Source organism: Oncorhynchus kisutch, linkage group LG2 (genome assembly GCF_002021735.2).
Source record: "Oncorhynchus kisutch isolate 150728-3 linkage group LG2, Okis_V2, whole genome shotgun sequence".
NCBI lineage: Eukaryota > Metazoa > Chordata > Actinopteri > Salmoniformes > Salmonidae > Oncorhynchus > Oncorhynchus kisutch.
This window is the reverse complement of record NC_034175.2, coordinates 41,168,278-41,190,700: the sequence shown is the minus strand read 5'-3', so window position 1 is coordinate 41,190,700 and position 22,423 is coordinate 41,168,278. Positions and strand designations below refer to the sequence as shown.

At 43.3% G+C, this 22,423-nt stretch overlaps 1 pseudogene; it reads right to left on the bottom strand.

Moving 5' to 3' along the window:
- Nucleotides 1-5,798: 5,798 nt before the first annotated feature.
- LOC109904169 (glycerol-3-phosphate dehydrogenase, mitochondrial-like) lies at nucleotides 5,799-21,174 on the bottom strand (annotated as a pseudogene).
- Nucleotides 21,175-22,423: the final 1,249 nt, after the last annotated feature.

Genomic DNA, 22,423 nt, shown 5'->3' with positions numbered 1-22,423 from the left:
TTACCTACAAGTACAAATGACCTCGACTAACCTTATCCTCCCGCACATTGTCTCGGTACCGGTACATTGTCTCGGTACCGGTACATTGTCTCGGTACCGGTACATTGTCTCGGTACCGGTACCCCCTGCCTCATTATTGTTATTTTATTGTGTTATTGTTTTTTGTTCATTCATTTATTTAATTTAGTTTAAAAAGTAAATATTTTCTTTACTCTATTTTCTTAAAACTACATTGTTGGTTAAGGGCTAAGCATTTCACGGTAAAGGTGAAATTGTATTCGGCGCATGTGAGAGATTTGATTTGATTTGAAATGCATATAACATGTAGATTAATCAAAAATGTAGGTGAAATGAGAATACTATTGGTTAGTATAGGCTACTATTCTATAGGCTATACTATACTATACACTTGAGTTTTTCCACATTTTGTTACGTTACAGCCTTATTCTAAAATAGATTAAATAGACGCATTTACTCATCAATCTACACATAATAACCCATAATGACAAAGCGAAAACAGGTGTAGAACTTTTACAAATGTATTAAAAAATGTACACCAATTTATACCAATTTACATAAGTATTCAGACCCTTTGATATGGAGTAGGGTACCAAAAAATGACTGCAGCATTGAAGGTCCCCAAGAACACAGTGGACTACATCAATCATAAATTGAAGAAGTTTGGAACTACCAAGGTTCTTCCTAAAACTGTCCGCCCCTTGTAAAACTAAGCAAACGGTGCAGAAGGGCCTTGGTCAAAGAGATAAAGAACCTGATGGCCACTGACAGAGCTCCAGAGTTCCTCTGTGGAGATGGGAGAACTTTCCAGAAGGACATCCATCTCTGCAGCACTCCACCAATTAGGCCTTTATGGTAGGCCCATCCAACCTGAGAGAGCTTGAGAGGATCTGCAGAGAAGAATGGGAGAAACTCCCCAAATTCAGGTGTGCTAAGCTTGTAGCAGCATATCCAAGAATACTGAAGGCTGTAATCGCTGCCATGGTGTTATTACCACACTGTCTGCACTGGACTAGTTAGTGCTGCAATTCAAGTATAGGCCTATATCATCTCACACAGAGTGTTGTTGTCTGTTCACACTGCTATGCTTTATCTTGGCCAGGTCGCAGTTGTAAATGAGAACTTGTTGTCAACTTGCCTACCTGGTTAAATAAAGGTGAAATAAAAATAAAATAAAAATACAAATAATGTATTATGTATAGCATGATTAGCATTGAAACAGTTGAATGTCCAGACTAACCAGCCATGGTGACCAGTCCACTGTCACTGATGTGGACAATATGATTATGTAACTTATGATTCCTGCAGAAGGACTGAGTGTCCTTGGAGTTGGGGCCTGTGACCAGCGGACAAATACCACTCCAGGCTGCCAAGACATCTCCTCTCCTCACTGCACATGACAAAGAGACCAGATAGAGTGAGACCACACACACACACACACACAAGCGTAGGCACGCACCCACGCACACGCATGGACAAACACACACGCACACGCTCGCACGCACACACACGCACACACACACACACACACACGACAAACACTAACACACCCACCATATGTTTTACTATCCTTGTGGGCACCTAAAATGAATTTCCATTCGAAATCCTATTTTCCCTAACCCTAACCCTGATTCTAAACCTAAACCTTATTCTAACTCTAAACCAAACCCCTCATTTTAAAATAGCCTTTGTCCTCGTAGGGATGTGGAAAATGTCCCTACGAGGGAGAATTTCTTGTTTTTACTATCCTTGGTGGGACATTTGGGGATTTCCGGTACCCATGAGGATAGTAATACAAGCCCACGCACACACACATTATAGTACACATGGCAGGAGAGACACAGCTATGAGAGGGATGGACATCTAGTGAAATCATCGCATGCTGCTACTGCAATCCAGCGGCCTCACTCTAACTATTCCACCACATCCCAGCCCCAACTAAAGCCTAAATAACACCTCACTCCTCTACTGCTAGAAAAGAAATGAGTTCCAGTTCCTACCCCACAAAATCCACTCTCTCTTTATATCGAGGTGACATATAAACAATTAAATATTAATATGCTGTTGTGTATCGATTGAAAAAAATTGCTGCCAACATAATGGGCTGGTTGATATTTCTGAATAAAACAATGACAAACTCGTTATCAAAGGGCATTTTTTAAAACATTTATGACAGCTGAGTAGCTCTGGGGCTGAAGGCCTCACATGGCCTAAAAGGGGAGCAGATGAATACAATGCACATTTGTAGCGCCGGTGCAAAGTAAGATCTATGCATGATAAACAACATCTCTGTCTGCATCCCAAATGGCATCTTATTCCCTATTTTGTGAACTACTTTCGACCAGGGCCCATAGAACTCTGGTCAAAAGTAGTGCACTATATAGGGAATATGGTGGTATTTGGGACGCATCCTCTGTCTCCATCTCTGGCTGTATTAACCATGGGGGACCTGCTGGTTGCATTCAAGAGTTCACCGGCTCAGTCTGACTGACTGAGTAAGGCGTTTCAGTCCACACCCCAAAATATTTCAACTCACACTGAAAACATATACATTTACCCTTCCTCAGAAAATATGGCCGTGAACAAAGAAAATATTCCTCCACTCCGAAATGTGGGTTGTCTGAGATGTGAAGGATACAATATGAAAAAGAGTGCCATTTTTTTTTTTAAATATGAGAAAATATGAGTTGAACTGATGGGTCCTTTGTTGGGATGAGTCATTATCAGGGAATGGTGTGGAAACATTCCACCAGGCCAGAAAGTACAGTCAGTCCATACTGCAGTAGGAGAACAAAGCAGGCCCAGTGCTTCAACTGCAGCAGCAGGCCAGTGGTGTGCTACTGTTACAGCACTGTTAGTTAGACCTGGTTTCAAAGACTATTTGAAATCTTTATAATACTATAAGTGATTGCTTTAACCTGCTTGGAGAGCCAGATGGGTGGCGTTTGCAGCTCTGTGACTATTCTATTGGTTCTATTGTGACATGCAAGCTCAATCAAGCCCAGCTAAAGTATTTTAAATGTTTTCAAATAGTATTTGAACCCAGGTCTGGTTCCAGTAGGGATCTGGAGCCGTCTGCTGGGTGTCACTCAGAGGTTGGTGTGACTGTGAGAAGCCATGGAGACCCATTCCTATCGGGAAGGACTGAAGGAAGGACTGAGGAGACACTGCCTGTCCACTCCAGGCCACTGTGTCTCCACCGAGGTGACACTACCGCGCAATGTGACAAATCCCCCCTGGAACGATCCACCTCTCCTCTCCTCCTTTTCTCTGCTGCTCGGATGACTGGAGACTCCACGTCTGGAGCCGGAGCAAGTCCACAGGCAAGGACGGAGAGATGAGACGGAGGAGAGGAGTCGGCTGCCTCATGGCCTCCCGCTCCATCACTTCACACTTGCTTTTTGTCTTTCTCGGGCTGCAGGGCCTTCTGCTCCGACTGTGACCACAGGACTTGGGGAGACAGGGTCTCGCCCAGACATACGCCACATGTCAGCCCGGCCGGCCGTCCAGAGCTCAGAGCACACTGGCTGCAGCCTGGAGCCTCCTGGTTCGCTGGTCTGAGACGCAGAGCCGCAGAGCCACCATGACACATAGTCCTTCTCCATACGCTCCATACAGACAGAGCTACTGTACCGTACAGGTGCCACCTCTCCACTGTCTCGAGGTCTGAGGTAGACGTAAAGGAAAGCTGGGAAGCTAATGAGTAGGAAATGTGAAAAAGCTTTTTGGGCTAATCTGATGCCGGATATAGCAAATAATGACAGATTAAAAATAATGGAGAACGCAATGCTTTGGGATTACCGTGCCATTAGATTGGCTGGCCAAGAGAGGATGTGGAGGCAGACTAGAACCAAGATAATCAATCAAATAATCTCAACAACCCCTTGTCCACTGAAAACAATTAGACCACTTCTCAAAAATCAATAGCACCGCATTCTGTTTAGATACCCACCAGTCCTTCATTTTATCAAGTCTCTCTGGGATTTGATAAACCAGTTAGTCGGTAAAACCATCAGAGGCCCCAAATAAAAATCGCAAATCGAAAACAATATAATGTAATGCGATATTGGTTATTTTTCACTGGTTCATTAACAAACCTCCCATGTGGAGGTACAGTTTAGGGGAATATAAAAGAGGTCATCTGTTTTGTTCCTATGTGTTGAGGGAAACAACAGGGCAGCAAGGCATCATACTGTAGCTGAAGGAAACCAAATAACCATGTGGACGAAAATAAATCGGGCTTCATAAAGTTCCTATGAGGTATCCTCAAAGTGGTGTTGGTTGATGTCTCCTGTTTCTCGACTGCAGGTACCATGCATAATTAAAGCAGGGATTTGTATCTGTCTGTACTCTGTGCCCTCCTGATGAATTAATATCTGGTGGAAGTCCTACACTGTGCTACACTGCCATCACATTAGCCCATTTGTATCAGTCAGTTGCTTGCTCCATCAGCTATTTGTAAAACTAGAGAGGGGGAAAAAAATACTGTGAGATTGTCGGACGTGTATTTATTATCATAAATGTCTTATGAATTAGGTATGATTCTAATGTCAGGGCTATAATGCCGTAAGTGTAAATGCAAAGCACACTGGTGATTCATGGCTTGTGAAGGAAACATGTTTTGACATTGCCAAGCTATAGCTTTAGCGTCGTGGCCTTCCCTTCCATAATGCCATACAAGATTCACTTGATGATGCATAGAATATCGTTATTTTTATTTTTTTTAATGATCCAAACGTTTGATATCACTGGAGATACAGGCTAATGAAGTTATTTAAGTGATTATTCCCGAGAAGCCGGTGTTTGGAGGATATATTGGCACGGGTGTTGTTAGGCCAGTGACGAAGTCGAGGTCCGGCAAACTGCGCCCATATATCCTCCAAACACCGGCTTCGAGGGCATTATGACTTTTATACAAAGGGTTACGAACATATTCAAATAATGATTGACATATTTTCATTAAAAAAATGTTGTTTTGATGAATTTATTCATACTATTTCATCCTTTCACAAGATATAGTCATGACACAAAACAGGGGTTGCTGCCCAAGCCGAATGGTTCGGGTTGCCAAAGACGCAACCTAGTCATTCAGTCTTTTTGTTCTGTATCTATGGACGCGACCCAGTCGTTCATTCTAAATGTTGCATACTGGCTGGCAACGTTCTTATCCCTTGCTTGCTAGCTAGCCAACTACGGCTAACTTACAGTCACGTCAAACAGTGCAGACAGAATAACAACGAAGTAGCTGCATTTTCTTTTGTTTAAACTGTTTTCTAGTGACATTTATTTGGATACATCCATAACAATGAGCTAATGAGGCACGATTTCACCTGGCTTAGAAAATGTGCAAACAACACAGCCAACACAATCAATTCAAACTGAAGCTGGAAAGACTGCTAGCTGCACTTCATCTTGTTTGAACTTGTTTGAACTTTTTCAATTTACATTTCTTTTTTTGACATAACATTTGATTTGTATATATCCATACAAATTATGCCAGCTGATTCATGATTTCGACTAGTTGAGAAATGCTGCCTGTCTGTCTGTCTCGTCCCAACACATTCATTACTATGGGACAGCTGGAGATCGAATTTGAATATTGAAACAATATTGCAAATGTCGGAGAGACAGCAAGGTTTATTCAAATCTCCGCTGTTGAAAACGAAATATTAGTCTGAAAGAAATGTGAGATAATATCTAGATGCTTTTTATAGTGAAGATCAAGTTTATAAATTGCCTGGCTGGGACAGTGGATTGCACAGTCAGATGTGGAATAGACACCGGCTGGCATGCGATTATAACCAATCAGCATTCAGGATTAGACCCACCCGTTGTATAATATATAGATAACCAACACATGTGGCATTATTAAACATTTGTAAAAAAAAAAAATCTGTTATAAATATGATCTTAATAATTGTATCGGTAGAGATATTATATTTTTACACTGTGAATCCCTCATAAGCAGGTGCGTGTAGGGTTGCACAATCCTATGTTTTCCAGAAGTCTGGAAGATTCCTGGAATCAGGAAGAAATAAGCAGGACACCTAGAATCCTCCAACCAGGATATATTTTGGGTGGAAAGTTACTGTCATTTTTCAATCCTAGGCCTATGTCATAGTCACCTTCGACATCGGGGCTGAGGTAGTGTCTGTGGTTCCGCTGATGGTTATCTTCTCCCAGGGCAGGAAGAAGATGACGCGTCCGTCGCTGGTGGCTGGGTCCAGGAGACCCATGTTGTCTGGACTGAAGGTAGGGGGCAGGGGTGTGGTGGAGGGGGGAGTGGTGGAGGCAGAGGGGAGGAAGCAAACAAGAAGACTACATTAACCTTTGGTCTGCTAGGGGGCGTGAGAGGGCCAACTGGGGGACACCCCATAATCAGGCTCCTGTCAACTCTCTTTCCAGGAGATTAATTCTGCTGGTTTCAATCCCAGCTACGCCGCTGCTCCGGTATAGTTCCAGCCACACCATAGCCCACATATTGTCCTGTTTAAAATACATGCACACGGTACTGACTCAATTTAATACAGGAAACAGTGGAGGGGTAGAGGTGGCAAGAGGGGGGGGGGTAGCTTTGTTCCACAGTGAACACAAATAACATGCATCATCAAGAAAACCAGCACTGAGTAGGGAGGAAGTCAATTCGCAACAGCATCACAGGAAAGTCTGGTTGAGTAGGCCAAAAGCTCTCTTCAAAAATCGGAATTCATCTGGAGATAAACGGCATACAATGCCATCTGTTTGCTTGATTTCACTCTTCGAAAATGGGCTCGTCGACCTAACAGGAAGTGTGAAGATACACAAAAGGACCTGATGCTCCTGAACAGAGCCCCTCAGCAGTAAGTACCTGTTCTGAACCATCCATGCAAGAGCTTCTTTAATCTTAAAGAGTACCTATGTTTTGTCCTGGCTGTCCCTGTCTCCGTGGCTCAGCCGAAGGTGCTAATGAATTGATCAGGCAGGCGCTAATGATGCAGTGACGCGGGGGGGGGGGGGGGGGGGGGGGGGATGTGACAGAGACGGAAGGGGGCGTCGTTTGTTACCTGTAATAGCCCGGGATGACGATGTGCACCCCAGCACTGGGCTGATAGATGTTGGGGTTCTTCTGATCATCCATTTTCCGCAGTGCGTCGGTAAAAGGTCCGGTGGCATTGATAACACATTTGGCTCTGACATCAAATTCCTGCCCTATGAAAGAAAACAGCATCAATCATCAGGAGCCATTCATCTGTACCCAGTGACAACCGGGATTATTAATTTATCAGCCGACACCCCTTCCGTAATAGAGTGGCTCGCGTGTGTCCATGGGAGACTTCAGAGGATTGTAATTAATAGGAAACAGACACACCTAATTTCCCTCTCGCCTCTTTGTGTCAAAGTGCAGCCCAAGAGGCAGTGTGTGAGGGAGTGCTTTTAATGTGCACAGGGAAATGTATGTGTCCCAAATGGCATCCTTTCCACTATTAAGATAAGTACTTTTAGTCAGAAGTAGTGCACTATATATGGCTACGGTTACCATTTGGGATGCAGGCAATGTTTGTTAATATGCTGCCTGATGTTGACGAGCCTTTATAATGGGGCACATATCAAAGGTAGCATGATGAAACTAAATGATCTGTTTTGACAACGGCTTGAATGATGGACCATCCTCCTAATTTGACTTGTGTCCAAATGAAAGCAGAGACATTTACCTCTGACATAAAAATGACATTTTGTTAGAATTTAAAGCAAAATACTGATTCAATGTGTTCCTAGTAGCACTTTCCTTGGGAGGTCTCTCTCTCTCTCTCTCATAAACGAAAGTGAAATGTTTCTTCCTCTTCTTCAGAAGGGAAGAAAGAAAAGCACCACTTCCATCTTTCAAAACATGAGGGGGCAGTCATGTATTGAGATCCTCAAATCTTGGTTACTCATGAAACCCATCTGTTCCCCTTACCGCTTTATTCCTCCAAAGCCATTCCTATGCATGACATTTAAAAGGTAAGTAAGGCCATTTGGAGAACGCTCATTCCGTATTACATTGCTAGCAGATCTGAAAGAGCCCTTTACACCATAAAACCCTTATAAAATATTAAAGCCCCACATTAGATGTGCTATGACTATGTGCAAAATAGCCCTGATTAACAGGGCTCCCTAACAGGCAGGCTCTGAGCGTTAGCGCCTCGTGGTGAGTGCTAGGGAGCAGGGAGGAAGAAGCAGCGGCTTTGTAGCTGTAGTTTTACCTGTGATCACGTCCCTGCAACGCACTCCACAGACCCTCTCCGTGCCCATCTGAGGATCTGCCCTCTTCAGTAGGTGCACCACTTCAGTGTAATTGGCTATGGCAGCCCTATACCTGGCAGCAGTGAGGGCGATGGCGAGATTCATTCGAGCATCGTCGTGTTGTCCTGCAGCAGGGGGACAGGAACAGGGGAGCGGATGTGAGTCACCCCCAGCCTGTGACTGGTGGTATGGAAGTGTGTCGGAACCGATATGTCACATCTGTCCCTGTCACTTTGTATCAGTGGGATGGCTGCTCTGGCCACACAAGGAGGACACTTAAAGCCACAGTGGGCCTTTGGCCTGTGTGTGCAGTGGGGTCCGCGTGCCCTGACCTCCCCAACACCCGTTCCCCTGCACTGGGCTAGGGGGCTCCACAAGAAGAGCAGCGGGCTGAGCTCAGGGAGCTGGGCTCAAAGTGTTAAACCCACCAAGTTGAGGGCTAGGAGTTTACTAACCTGTTCTTTGAAAGCCCATGCCTATTTTTATACACACGCACTGCATGAGACCGCAAGTGTGCCGTCACTGCCTGCAAGCATGACACTCATTTTGTTACAGGAAACATAATCACTATAATATGTGTGCTTCATACACGTTGTTCCCGATTGAATAGGCACCTCAGTTAGGAAACGCAGGAGACTAGGTCAAGTGAGGATAGACTCAACTTAAAAATCAATCACTAATACTGCTCCCTTTCAAAATGGGTGAAAAACAGGGGGGGGGGGGGGGGTGATAATGGTAGTGATAATTGCAAAAGAATAATTCGCAATGTCCCTGGTAGCCATGCTCTCCAATACATCAGCATCAGGAGCGGGATTCTGACAGGGACGGATTCTCTTTGTAAAGCAGAAGATCCCTCCTCAGATTCCTTTTAATGAAGAGAGGAATCTGGTATGAAGATGTATGGATGAATCCCTCTCTGGCTTGAGAATATACCCAGATCTATGTTCAAGAGTCAGCAGGTCATACATTCTGTCATTTAAATGAAAGGGTCTAAAAGGTGACAAATGAACAAATCCCGGTTTCATTAGGAAGGGCTTCTTATGTACGTCTTTGAAGATTTATCGCTGGGAAATCTGTTGGTTTATAGTAGAGAAGAGGATAGAGATGATGAATCACTTTTAATGTTGGTGTCTTGGACGACTTTCTTTCTGTTTGTTTTTACCAGGTCGGGGTTCAAGTCCTCATTGTTGGCCTTGAGGAGGAGAGAAGGTTGCTACTTTGCAGGAATGAGCAGGTTCTTTTGTGCCCTGATTTATTTGCGGTTTGAACGACCAGAGGCTAGGTAACTGGTAGGCTCTGCTGGTTAATGCTACCGCATGCTCCGAGCCATTCCACCACTAAGAAAAATAAATAAACTGGAAACAAAAAAGTAAAACACAAGAAAACATCAGATTTAAAGGCCACATTTTAGAATGAATTATATACAAGAGTATGCACCCAGCCATGATGTATTAGAAAGACCATAGTATTCCCTTCCAAATCTCTGTGGGCTGAATATGACCATTAGAGTGTATGGTTGGCTAACATGCACTGTGATGTGGATGTACACAGCAAATCAGATACTTAGGGGCTAGAGTCAGTGGGTCTCATCCCGGATGATTGTTGAGCCCCCTGCTGACCTCTAACCTCATGATTCACAGTTCGCCACTATGTGCCTGTCTCTGCTGCCTGTCACAAATTAGCAGCGCCCAGATTAGAGCTACACCCATCACAATGTTCAATGTGATTTCATTCCAGTTGAAATCAGCTGGTGTAACAAGGGATTATTACCATGGCACACTAATGACAATGGGATTATAATCTGATAATCATAACGATGCTAATAATGATAACATGTAACACAAATAATCTGAGGATTAAAGCACAAGCCATCAGTAGTGAGCATAGGGCTCCGAGCGTCATGTCTCCCAGTTGAGTGGAGGCCCAGCCCCCTCCCTTAAAGCCCCTACCTCCTCCTCCACTGTAATCCGCGCCTCCTGGAGGTAGAACACTCATTGGAGTGAGAGGAACTCCACGGCTGGACAAAATGCTGCAAAATGACAGGGACAATAATGACAATGAATTTCATGTCTCCCAGTCATGAGAGAGAGATGCTTGGCTGGGCTGACTTGTCCAATTAAATTGTTGCAGGTACAGCGGGGGACACAGTTATTATCCCAGACGCTTCTGTGAATTACTCCTCTGGCTAAAGGAGAGGAGGGCAATGAAGGGAGGAGAGATAAATACACACAAAGAGACTGTATTTCCTCAAAAAATGCATGTGAAAATGATGAAGTGTAATAATTGTTATATATCACCTTATCACAGCTATACTGTAATTCTGCGTAGGATATAATACCATTCACTGCCATCAAATTTGAAATAGATCCATTTCAATTTGAATATTTTGATCTGTAGCTCATCATGTGTGTGTGTGTTGTTTCACAATATATTTTGTCATTTCTGACCAAACCGTATACATTTGTCACGACTCCATAATCTAAGGCATGTCTACATGTTGAAACTATGTGAATATGATGGCTTGAGGAATCCTGAGGAGATGAACTGAAGCAATCAAAGACCAAACCCCAAGAAGGAAGGTCAGCTTTGGAAATAGAATTCCCATAATAGTCCCCAATTGAATAATGGAATTTAAAATAAATGACAGCTTGAGGGAAAAGTGTATAAACTAACACATACAATACAACATAATATTTCAATCCAAGTCTTTGTGGCTTTTAATTTTCTGTCTTCTCCCAAAACAATCTGATATTTAGAAAACGTATTGTTTTTGAAAATATATAAAATCATATTAGCTATTTTTCCATTGAAGAAACGGATATAAATAGCTTGAGCATAATGCCCCCTCTCCCACTTACTTCTGCTAAATGAGTAAAGCTGACAGATCACTGCTCAGATCGCAGACACATTCCCTTAGAAATATGTTGCCTTTTTGCAGTACATGGGAATCCACATATCCTCAAATGTTAAATGAAGTCTGACAGATAGCCTGGAGAAACCAAGTTGGGAGTTTGAGGCTACGGAGGAGACCTTGAGTAAACAGGACATGCTATGTACACCCTGGCTAACAATCAACATATGCTTTGTTTTTCTGATGCCAACACGAGGCACGTTTAGCCTGGAGAAAGATTTGGTCCTGGGACTGGTTGGAACTAACAAGGGAATGCCTACTGGCTATTTTCTGCTTTCAGCCATGTTATTTCTCATTTGTTTACGCTCACATAGCCAGGCCAGCAATTACATTGCTGTGCATGAAAAGGGTTATTTCTACGAGGGAACCCGAAAAGGCCAAAGATTAAGGAGGGAAGAGAATAATAAAGATAAAATAACATATGATATGTTCTATATGGGACTACATCATATGTTACCGTGACAGAGATATCTATTTTTTTTAAATGGATTCTTAGTGAAAAAAAAAGGGATCTTAAAAGGTGCAAACTTAAATGGTTTGCAGCTTGCCGTCAGAGTAGACAATGGCTCCCAGCAATTTGTCCCTCTTCAACATAGGAAAGAGCTCCAGAATCCTTGGTCTTGCTGAGGATGTAGCTGCTCTTCAAGCACTGGGATCCAGCCACCAGGGCGTACATCTTGATCTCTGCCCAGTGGTAGGGAAGCTGCCACCACCTTTCACATACAGTGGAAAAGGTACAATTAAAGGGGAAATAAACCATTTTAACCTCTTATTCACTATCTCCAGCACCATACACTCTTCGAAAAAAGGGTTCCAAAAGGGTTCTTCGGCTGTCTCCATAGGAGAACCCTTTTTGTTCCAGGTAGAACCCTTTTGGGTTCTACACTGAACCCAAAAGGGTTCTATCTGGAACCAAAAGGGTTCTTAAAATTCTACACATTTCTCATGGGGCAAAGAGAACTGCAGTTGTATAGGTTTTCTAATGTTGTCATACACATTTTGCCATGAGACTGAGAGAAAATGTTGCTGTGTTACAGCACATTTCCTGTAATTATACACATTTTGCCATGAATCCGAGAGAACATTAAGCATTTTTAAAGCGAATTAAAGCTTAAATGTGGGTGTGCTGACAGATAAAGGCACTGGGTTATTGCTAAATGAACAAAATAAGTAAGCAGTGGCATGGTGCATGTAGCCATAGAAACACAGTGACATGCCTCAATGCGGTCATATTCATGGCTTTTTGGGGGTGTGGCTTTCAGTTAGTTATTTTTGGCCACCCATCCCATGAGAGTGAATGTCATTACAGTTCATCTGAATGTCATTCCAGTGCACTGCTTGCTATGAATTCTATCTCATGGTGTTTTGCATGTTTTTGCTCAATCTGATAGGGTGCCTTCCCGGCTGGTACTACATATGTGAAACAGGCGCATTTCTACTTTCTGTAATCAAAAAGATCATTAGAAAAGGTCATAAGAAAGTGCCTCTTGATGATGTCATCAAATCCAGATGATTTACTATGAATCTATTAGGTATCATTCTGTACATGTCAAATAAACAACTAATAACACATTTTGAGCTTTATGGATTACAATGGAATTCGGAAGGTAGGTTGGTGTAAAATGGGCACTCCTGTGTGTGATGGATATAGGATTTGTGTTGGCATGATGACTTATGCAATGCATGGCAGAGCACTGGAAGCCAATAGAGATTTCCCACACCCTTCAGTAATGAGGCACACCTGTACACTCCTTTAAATACCAGAGACGGATCTTAAATGTCATGTGCAATTAACGCTCATGATACCAGGCAGCACCAATCAAATCAAGCCCCTAAGTTCACACAAGGCTCAGAGAGCCAGGGTGAGATGGTAAGATGGTGATCAGGAACGGTGGACCATCAGCCATTTTACCCTCACCCACGATGGACCTCTCTTAAAGTTTATTGTCATTCAGCTGAACTTGTCTCCATCTTCAAAAACCCCATGTCTTTACCGAGGGAAAGGTTTACTGATTCATGTGGTATTTTCGGTGCGTGTACGTAGTGAGAAACTGTCTAAGATGCTGAGATGGGAGGGTGTCCTTACGATATCCAGAAGGTTGGAACGCTAATGCAATGCTTCCTTCACCATCATATACTGGATGAGAAAAGAGGATACAAAAATATTTCCAGGGAATAAAATCATAGTACAAGCTCAATCATATCCACATAGCCCTTTCTGAAGCCTGGTTCAAAAATGTTTCTCTCAATCCTAATTCAATAGTACTGAGGTAACCTTAGAAAAAATACTGAAATACACTGACTCCTATCAGAGTAGCTTATATAACCATGTGAATCAATAACCATTTAATAAATGTATGCTAGTGGAGTCCTGTGAAATAACGTACGGTCAATGTTTTTCTTGAAAAAATAAATAAATATATATATATATATATATATATATATATATATTATTTTTTTTTTTTTTCTCAAGATTTACACACTGCTCAAAAAAATAAAGGGAACACTAAAATAACACATCCTAGATCTGAATGAATGAAATATTCTTCTTAAATACTTTTTTCTTTACATAGTTGAATGTGCTGACAACAAAATCACTCAACAATTATCAATGGAAATCAAATGTATCAACCCATGGAGGTCTGGATTTGGAGTCACACTCAAAATTAAAGTGGAAAACCACACTATAGGCTGATCCAACGTTGATGTAATGTCCTTAAAACAAGTCAAAATGAGGCTCAGTAGTGTGTGTGGCCTCCACGTGCCTGTATGACCTCCCTACAACGCCTGGGCATGCTCCTGATGAGGTGGCGGATGGTCTCCTGAGGGATCTCCTCCCAGACCTGGACTGAAGCATCCGCCAACTCCTGGACAGTCTGTGGTGCAACGTGGCGTTGGTGGATGGAGCGAGACATGATGTCCCAGATGTGCTCAATTGGATTCAGGTCTGGGGAACGGGCGGGCCAGTCCATAGCATCAATGCCTTCCTCTTGCAGGAACTGCTGACACACTCCAGCCACATGAGGTCTAGCATTGTCTTGCATTAGGAGGAACCCAGGGCCAACCGCACCAGCATATGGTCTCACAAGGGGTCTGAGGATCTCATCTCGGTACCTAATGGCAGTCAGGCTACCTCTGGCGAGCACATGGAGGGCTGTGCGGCCCCCCAAAGAAATGCCACCCCACACCATGACTGATCCACCGCCAAACCGGTCATGCTGGAGGATGTTGCAGGCAGCAGAACGTTCTCCACGGCGTCTCCAGACTATCACGTCTGTCACGTGCTCAGTGTGAACCTGCTTTCATCTGTGAAGAGCACAGGGCGCCAGTGGCGAATTTGCCAATCTTGGTGTTCTCTGGCAAATGCCAAACATCCTGCACGGTGTTGGGCTGTAAGCACAACCCCCACATGTGGACATCGGGCCCTCATACCACCCTCATGGAGTCTGTTTCTGACTGTTTGAGCAGACACATGCACATTTGTGGCCTGCTGGAGGTCATTTTGCAGGGCTCTGGCAGTGCTCCTCCTGCTCCTCCTTGCACAAAGGCGGAGGTAGCGGTCCTGCTGCTGGGTTGTTGCCCTCCTATGGCCTCCTCCACGTCTCCTTATGTACTGGCCTGTCTCCTGGTAGCGCCTCCATGCTCTGGACACTACGCTGACAGACACAGCAAACCTTCTTGCCACATCTCGCATTGATGTGCCATCCTGGATGAGCTGCACTATCTGAGCCACTTGTGTGGGTTGTAGACTCTGTCTCATGCTACCACTAGAGTGAAAGCACCGCCAGCATTCAAAAGTGACCAAAACATCAGCCAGGAAGCATAGGAACTGAGAAGTGGTCTGTGGTCCCCACATGCAGAACCACTCCTTTATTGGGGATGTCTTGCTAAATGCCTAGAATTTCCACCTGTTGTCTATTCCATTTGCACAACAGCATGTGACATTTATTGTCAATCAGTGTTGCTTCCTAAGTGGACAGTTTGATTTCACAGAAGTGTGATTGACTTGGAGTTACATTGTGTTGTTTAAGTGTTCCCTTTATTTTTTTGAGCAGTGTATATATATAAAAATGGGTAATGTCTTGTTAGGTCAGGGATTTAAATAGTATAATGGTGATTAATTGTTTATTCGTTTATTAGTAGAAACATGTCAAGTTATTGTTGTCACGGATGACCAAAGTTGCCATCCCAAAACAAATACGGAATGGCATTGCCTTCATTCTTTTGCTTTCTGTTTCCTCCCTGGCATGTAGAGTAGGTGAGAAGCCTGTACTTTGCTACACTGCTGCTGACTTTGCAGTTACGTTTCCTGCAATCACACTAATTGGCCCCTTCTCCAGCTCACCTCCAAGACCCCAGCATGTTCATACAGATAGGAAAATAAGACTCCCAGAGAAAACACAGGCCTAAAATAATGAGATTCTTCAAGTGCTCTGAAATGTAACAGAAAACTGTGACATTTGAGTTTGAACCTGGGTGTCTCTTCTTAACAATACATCGACAAAAAGAACACCTAAATGCTTTATTCCTCCCATTACTCTGATATAATTTTCCTGTATTAGCCTAATTCCCATCTTGATAATGACAGTGGGGCACTAGTTACTCCTTCCTCTCTTTCCAAGTTGTAGGAAATCTTTGAAATAACTTTGAAATAAAAATCACAGGCAGTAACTCAAAGAGAGCATGTCAAGACTTCTTCTGAATGAAAAATGATCACGGAGGGTAAATAAAGCAATATGACCAGACGGACCAGGAATTCACCGGATAAGTGTCAGCTGCAGAGAAAAAATGAAGCATTTACCTGTTCGTAATCTAATTTCACGATGGCTTTCTGTAGATATCGGACTCCTCTGTGAATGAGCTTGGTGCTCCGGCTGCTGGTCCCAGATGAGAAATCGTCTCGCTCCACCAGGGCAGTTTTAAGATCTGACAGAGGGAAGGGAACCAAGGCAACAGATCAACAGCAAGCTGTTATGTGGCTACTTATTGTCCCAAATGTTTAGAATACATCACATATTATTTTCATATGAATGTCCTTCTGTTGTAATAATTCATGATTGGAGACATTTTGTGCAGGCACACGTATTCCATTGGGGAAAAAACGCCAAGCATTTTCATAATTCTTCACTGTGTGAACCATAAAAACGAGTAAAAAAGGTTTTGATAATAATTCAAGGACCCAACAAGTAAAGAAGAAAAAAAATTTTTTTTAAAGAATCTATGCACTTTACTTTGTCGTGTTTTTGTCAATATATCGTTATCTAAAATGAAAGTAGGTCTATATTGCAGGAGAAATTGTCTGGCTTCCATAAAATGATTTAACATTGAAACCGCTCGTCACTCCCACCATTAGAGGCTTGTGTTCTGTCCCTGACGGATAAACACTGTAAATCCCAATTTTGAAAAGAAGAAAGGGAAAGTAAAAGTGGATTAGGAAAGGGGGATGAGGCGGGGGTTTCCCCCCCCCCCCCTATTTCACCATTAGACAGTCAAAATGGATACAGGAGAAAAACAGCTTAAAGAAATCTCTAACCAGCAGCATAGATAATTGATTTAGGATGTAATGGTAACTGCAAGAGGAACCCTCATCAGGGGGAACAAAAGAGACATCTTTACATTTTTGGTGAGTGGACTTTGCCCCCTGGTCTTTTCCAGGGAAACGTCCTCCAAGTCCTATTAGCTATTCTGCAGTTCCATCCTCTGGAGCTGGCCTCTGAAGCGCCTTACAGTCTGCGCTCCAGGGAGATAGCTTGGAGGCAGCTTCAGCACAATGACTAGGAGGTTATGCAACATCAGGATGGAGAATATCCCCCCACCCGATGCTGTGAGGGGGGACTGGAACAAAAGTGTGCCGCCACTCAAAATCCCTGCAAAATGCGGTTACAAACTGCATCTGTGGTGCTAGCTGAATAAATCCGATTCGTCAGAATTAAGAGAGAGAAAATGTGAGAGTAATCAAAATAGTTTTTCCTTAATTGTGTGTGATATCCACAATGAAGTGTTCATAGTTGATGTACTTGTATAGAAATCAGACTATTTCACGATCAAATCACGAGCCCAGAATATTGGCTGTTGATGATACCCTAAAAGATTATGTACACAGTGCATTTGGAAAGTATTCAGACCTCTTGACTTTTTCAACATTTTGTTACATTACAGCCTTCTTCTAAAATGTATTAAATCGTTTTTTCCCCTCATCACACAATACCACATAATGACAAAGCAAAAACAGGTTTATATACATATATTTTTTTGCAAAATGTATATAAAAAAGAATAATAACAATACTGCGTTTACATAAGTATTCTGATCCTTTACTCAGCAGTTTGGTGAAGTACGTTTGGCAGCGATTACAGTCTCGAGTCTTCTTGCGTATGACGTTACAAGCTTGGCACACCTGTTTCTCCCATTCTTCTCTGCAGATCCTCTCAAGCTCTGTCAGGTTGGATAGGGAGCATCGCTTCACAGCTATTTCCAGAGATGTTCGATCGGGTTCAATACCGGGCTCTGGCTTGACCACTCAAGGACAGTCAGAGAGTTGTCCCGAAGCCACTCTTGCGTTGTCTTGGCTGTGTGCATAGGGGCGTGGTCCTGTTGGAAGGGGATCCTTCACCTCAGTCTGAAGTCCTGAGAGCTCTGGAGCAGGTTTTCATCAAGGATCTCTCTGTACTTTGCTCTGTTCCTCTTTACCTCGGTCCTGACTAGTTTCCCAGTCCCTGCTGCCAAAAAAATATCCCCACAGCATGATGCAGCCACCACCTAGCTTCACCGTAGGGATGGTGCCAGGTTTCCTCCAGATGTGACACTTGGCTTTCAGGCCAAAGAGTTCAATCTTGGTTTCATCAAACCAGAGAATCTAGTTTCTTGTGTCTGAGAGTCCTTTAGGTGCCTTTTGGCAAACTCCAAGTGGGCTGTCATGTGCCTTACTGAGGAGCGACTTCCGTCTGGCAGAGATGGTTGTCCTTCTGGAAGCTTCTCCCATCTCCACAGAGGAACTCTGGAGCTCTATTCCCAGATCTGTGCCTCGACACAATCCTGTCTCGGAGCTCTACAGACAATCCCTCTGGTTTGGTTTTTGCTCGGACATGCACTGTCAACTGTGGGACCTTATATAGACAGGTATGTGCCTTTCCAAATCATGTCCAATCAATCGAATTTACCACAGGTGGACTCTAATCAAGTTGTAGAAACATCTCAAGGATGATCAATGGAAACAGGATGTACCTGAGCTCAATTTCGAGTCTCATAGTAAAGAGTCTGAAAACTTATGTAAATAAGGTATTTCTGTTTCTTATTTTGTAAATATTTGCAAACATTCTAAAAACCTGTTTTCACTTTGTCATTATGGGATATTGTGTTTAGATTGATGAGGAAATGTGTTTATTTAATCCATTTTAGAATAAGGCTGTAACGTAACGTCAAGGGGTCTGAATACTTTCCGAATGCACTGTATATAGTATAGTATAGCCTATAGAAAAGTAGCCTTCCTAATACTGAGGTTACACCACCCACTTTTGCCCTCAGAACAGCCTCAATTCGTCGGGCATGGACTCTACAAGGTGTCAAAAGCGTTCCACAGGGTTTCTGGCCCATGTTGACTCCAATGCTTCCCACTGTTGTGCCTAGTTGGCTGGTAGTGGATCTCTACTCCAAATAGCTCGTTCCATCTCATCCCCACAGATGCTCAATTGGATTGAGATCTAGTGACGGGGCAGGCCACTGTAGTTAGCTAAATTCACTGTCATGTTCGTGGAAGCATTCCTGGACAATCCTAGCCTTGTGGCATGGGGCATTATCTATATATATGCTGTGATGAAGGGATGCTCCTGATCGTCAATGATGTTCAGATATTCAAATGTTGCCTCACTTTTAACAAGCGGCCTAATGTGTGCCATTAAAACACACCCCACACAATCACACCACCACCAGCCTGCAATATTGACACATGGCATGATGGTGTTCTCATGTGGTTTCCTCCATACCCAAGTCCTCCCATCAGCGTAAAACAACAGGAACCGGGATTCATCAGACCAGGCAATGTTTTCCCAATTCTCCACTGTCCAGTGTTTTCGTTCCTTAGCCCACTGCAACCACAGTTTCATGTTTTTTTGCTGAAAGAAGTGGAACTCTGTAAGGTCGTCGTCTGTCATATCCCATTCGTGTCAAGGTATGATGGGTTGTGCATTTTTTGATGGGTCTTTGGGCGCCAACGTTGTACTACCATACCCCATTCAAAGGCAATTAAATATTTTGTCTTGCCCTGAATGGCACACATTCAAAATCCATGTGTCAATTGTCTCAAAGCTTAAAAATGCTTCTTTAACCTGTCTCCTCCCCTTCATCTTCACTGATTGAATAGGCCTTAACAGATGACATCAATATGGGATCATAGCTTTCAGCTGGATTCACCTGGTCAATCAACACTATATATACAAAAGTATGTGGACACCCCTTCAAATGAGTGGATTCGGCTCTTTCAGCCAAACCCGTTGCTGACAGGTGTATAAAATCGAGCACACAGCCATGCAATCTCCATAGACAAATATTGGCAATAGAATGGCCTGACTGAAGAGCTCAGTGACTTTCAACGTGGCACCGTCATAGGATGCCAACTTTCCAACAAGTCAGTTTGTCAAATTTCTGCCCTGCTAGAGCTGCCCGGGTCAACTGTAAGTGCTGTTATTATGAAGTGGAAATGTCTAGGAGCAACAACGGCTTACAGAACGGGACCGCCGAGTTCTGAAGCGCGTAAAAATCCTGTGTCCTCGGTTGTAACACTCCAAACTTCCTCTGGAAGCAACGTCAGCACATGAACTGTTCGTTGGAGCTTCATGCAATGGGTTTCCATGGCCGAACAGCCGCACACAAGCCTATGATCACCATGCACAATGCCAAGAATCGGCTGGAGTGGTGTAAAGCTCACCGCCATTGGACTCTGGAGCGTTCTCTGGAGTGATGAATCACGCTTCACCATCTGGCAGTCCAATGGATGAATCTGGGTTTGGTGGATGCCAGGCTAATGCTACCTGCCTCAATGCATAGTGTCAACTGAGGAGGAATAATGGTCTGGGGCTGTTTTGTCATGGTTTGGGCTAGGCTCCTTAGTTCCAGTGAAGGGAAATCTCAATGCTACAGCATACAATGACATTCTACACAATTATGTACTTCCAACTTTGTGGCAACAGTTTGGGGAAGGCCCTTTCCTGTTTCAGCATGACAATGGCCCCGTGCACAAAGCGAGGTCCATACAGAAATGGTTTGTTGAGATCGGTGTGGAAGAACTTGACTGACCTGCACAGAGCCCTGACCTCAACCCCATCAAACACCTTTGGGATGAATTGGACTCCCCGACTACGAGCCAGGCCCAATCGCCAAACATCAGTGCACAACCTCATTAATGCTCTTATGACTGAATGGAAGCAAGTCCCCACAGCAATGTTCCAACATCTAATGAAACACAATTATGTACAGTCTCCAGTAGAGTGGAGACTGTTATAGCAGCATAGGGGGGACCAACTCCATATTAATGCCCATGATTTGGAAAGAGATGTTCGACTAGCAGGTGTCCACATACTTTTGGTCATGTAGTGTATGTCATGGAAAGAGCAGATGTTCCTAATGTTTTGTACACTCAGTGTAAATTCCGGCCTTGCTTCAAGCCAGCAGTTGGCCTATCCTGTGTGCTGCAAATAAATGATCCACATGCAAAAGAAACGCAAGGAATGGACAGATAAAGCATTAGGAACAACTGGTAGACTGCAAGTGACAAAGACTGCAAAAGGCAGCTTATTCCGTGTCACAACGTCTAAGGCACAATCTAAGCATGTGGCTCCTCCCCCCACAATGAGCACATCAAACTCCTGGTTGTTGTGCAAGGCCGTTAGCTGGGCTTGCCTGGATGGGAGCTCGTCTTGGAGGGCCACGTTCGGCAGTTCAACGAGAGTCGGGCCTAGACCATCAACACAAACAAACCAGTCATCCATTTCATTGTCATATGACTCCAGGGGACAGTGCATATGAATAAATTTACTTCATTAGTATGTATATGTCTTCACATTCTTTATGATGGATTTTGTAAAAAATAAACCATGTATTATCTGTGGGAAAAAAATGGCAGCCACCACGAAGGAATAAAAAATAAAAAGAATAACATGCTAATTCATAATAAACCCTATACCCCACCCCATTTCCAAATATTGTCTTTTGAGATTAATGACAAAACCTGCATGCCACATGCATATGTGTTACAATAACTTTGTAGAGTACAAAAAATATATTGCAGAGAAACTAATAAAGAAAAGCTAATACAGAAGCCTAAATACACTAAAAGTATTGATAGTATGGTACAGTAACATTAAGTACGGCCAGATTATCTACAACAGAACAAACAGACAAAACACTGCAGGAGAGGTCACTCAAAGGTCACTCAAAGGTCATCAGTAAGGAGATGTGAAGAACTAGCCTAATTTCTTAGCAGCATGCATAATGAGTGACATTTTATATAAACTGCTTAGAAGTTGCTCACCTGTTTTTCTCTGTGTCCAGTCGGCTGTGTAAGGCCATAAAAGGCTGCCAATCCTACACTTGCTATGACAGCAGTTCCTTTGACTGCCTTTCGGAAACGCTATGCTTCCTGCAAGACAAAATACAACTTTCACAGAGAAGAAAAAAGAAAAACACAGGTCTTTATCGGCCTAGCCTATCATCATCATGATCTGTCTCCGAAAGCAGTGAGAATTGGACTACCCCTTTTTCATTGCTTGTTCAGTTTACTGAAGGTTTAGGAAATTGCTCTCAAGGGCGCTAGTGTTGTGGTTGCTATTCTACCCTGACCAACAGTGGTGGTTTGGTGTGCAACTTTTTCCTGATACCGTCGATTTCAACCAGAGCCTGGCCTATTCAACTGTTGCCAGGACAGCCTCCTCATCAGCACCACAAGTGTGCAGCAGGCACGAGGCGAGACAATCCTGCCATCCAGCTGCTCAAGTAGAAAGCCATGCAGCTTATGCAAAGCTTGAGCCAATTCCCTCATCCATTCTAGGAGACTTTAGAAGGACCGAAATGGAAACATAGCAAATTATGAAGCAAAGATGGAATGACAGTAAATAGTGGCAGTGGCTCAGAGTCAGATACAAAGTTGCCTCGTGATTTCATCTATTTCTGGTTCTAATATAGATCAATTAGAATTAGCCTAGTTAAATAACAGAGACGTGATTTGAGAGTAAGATGAAA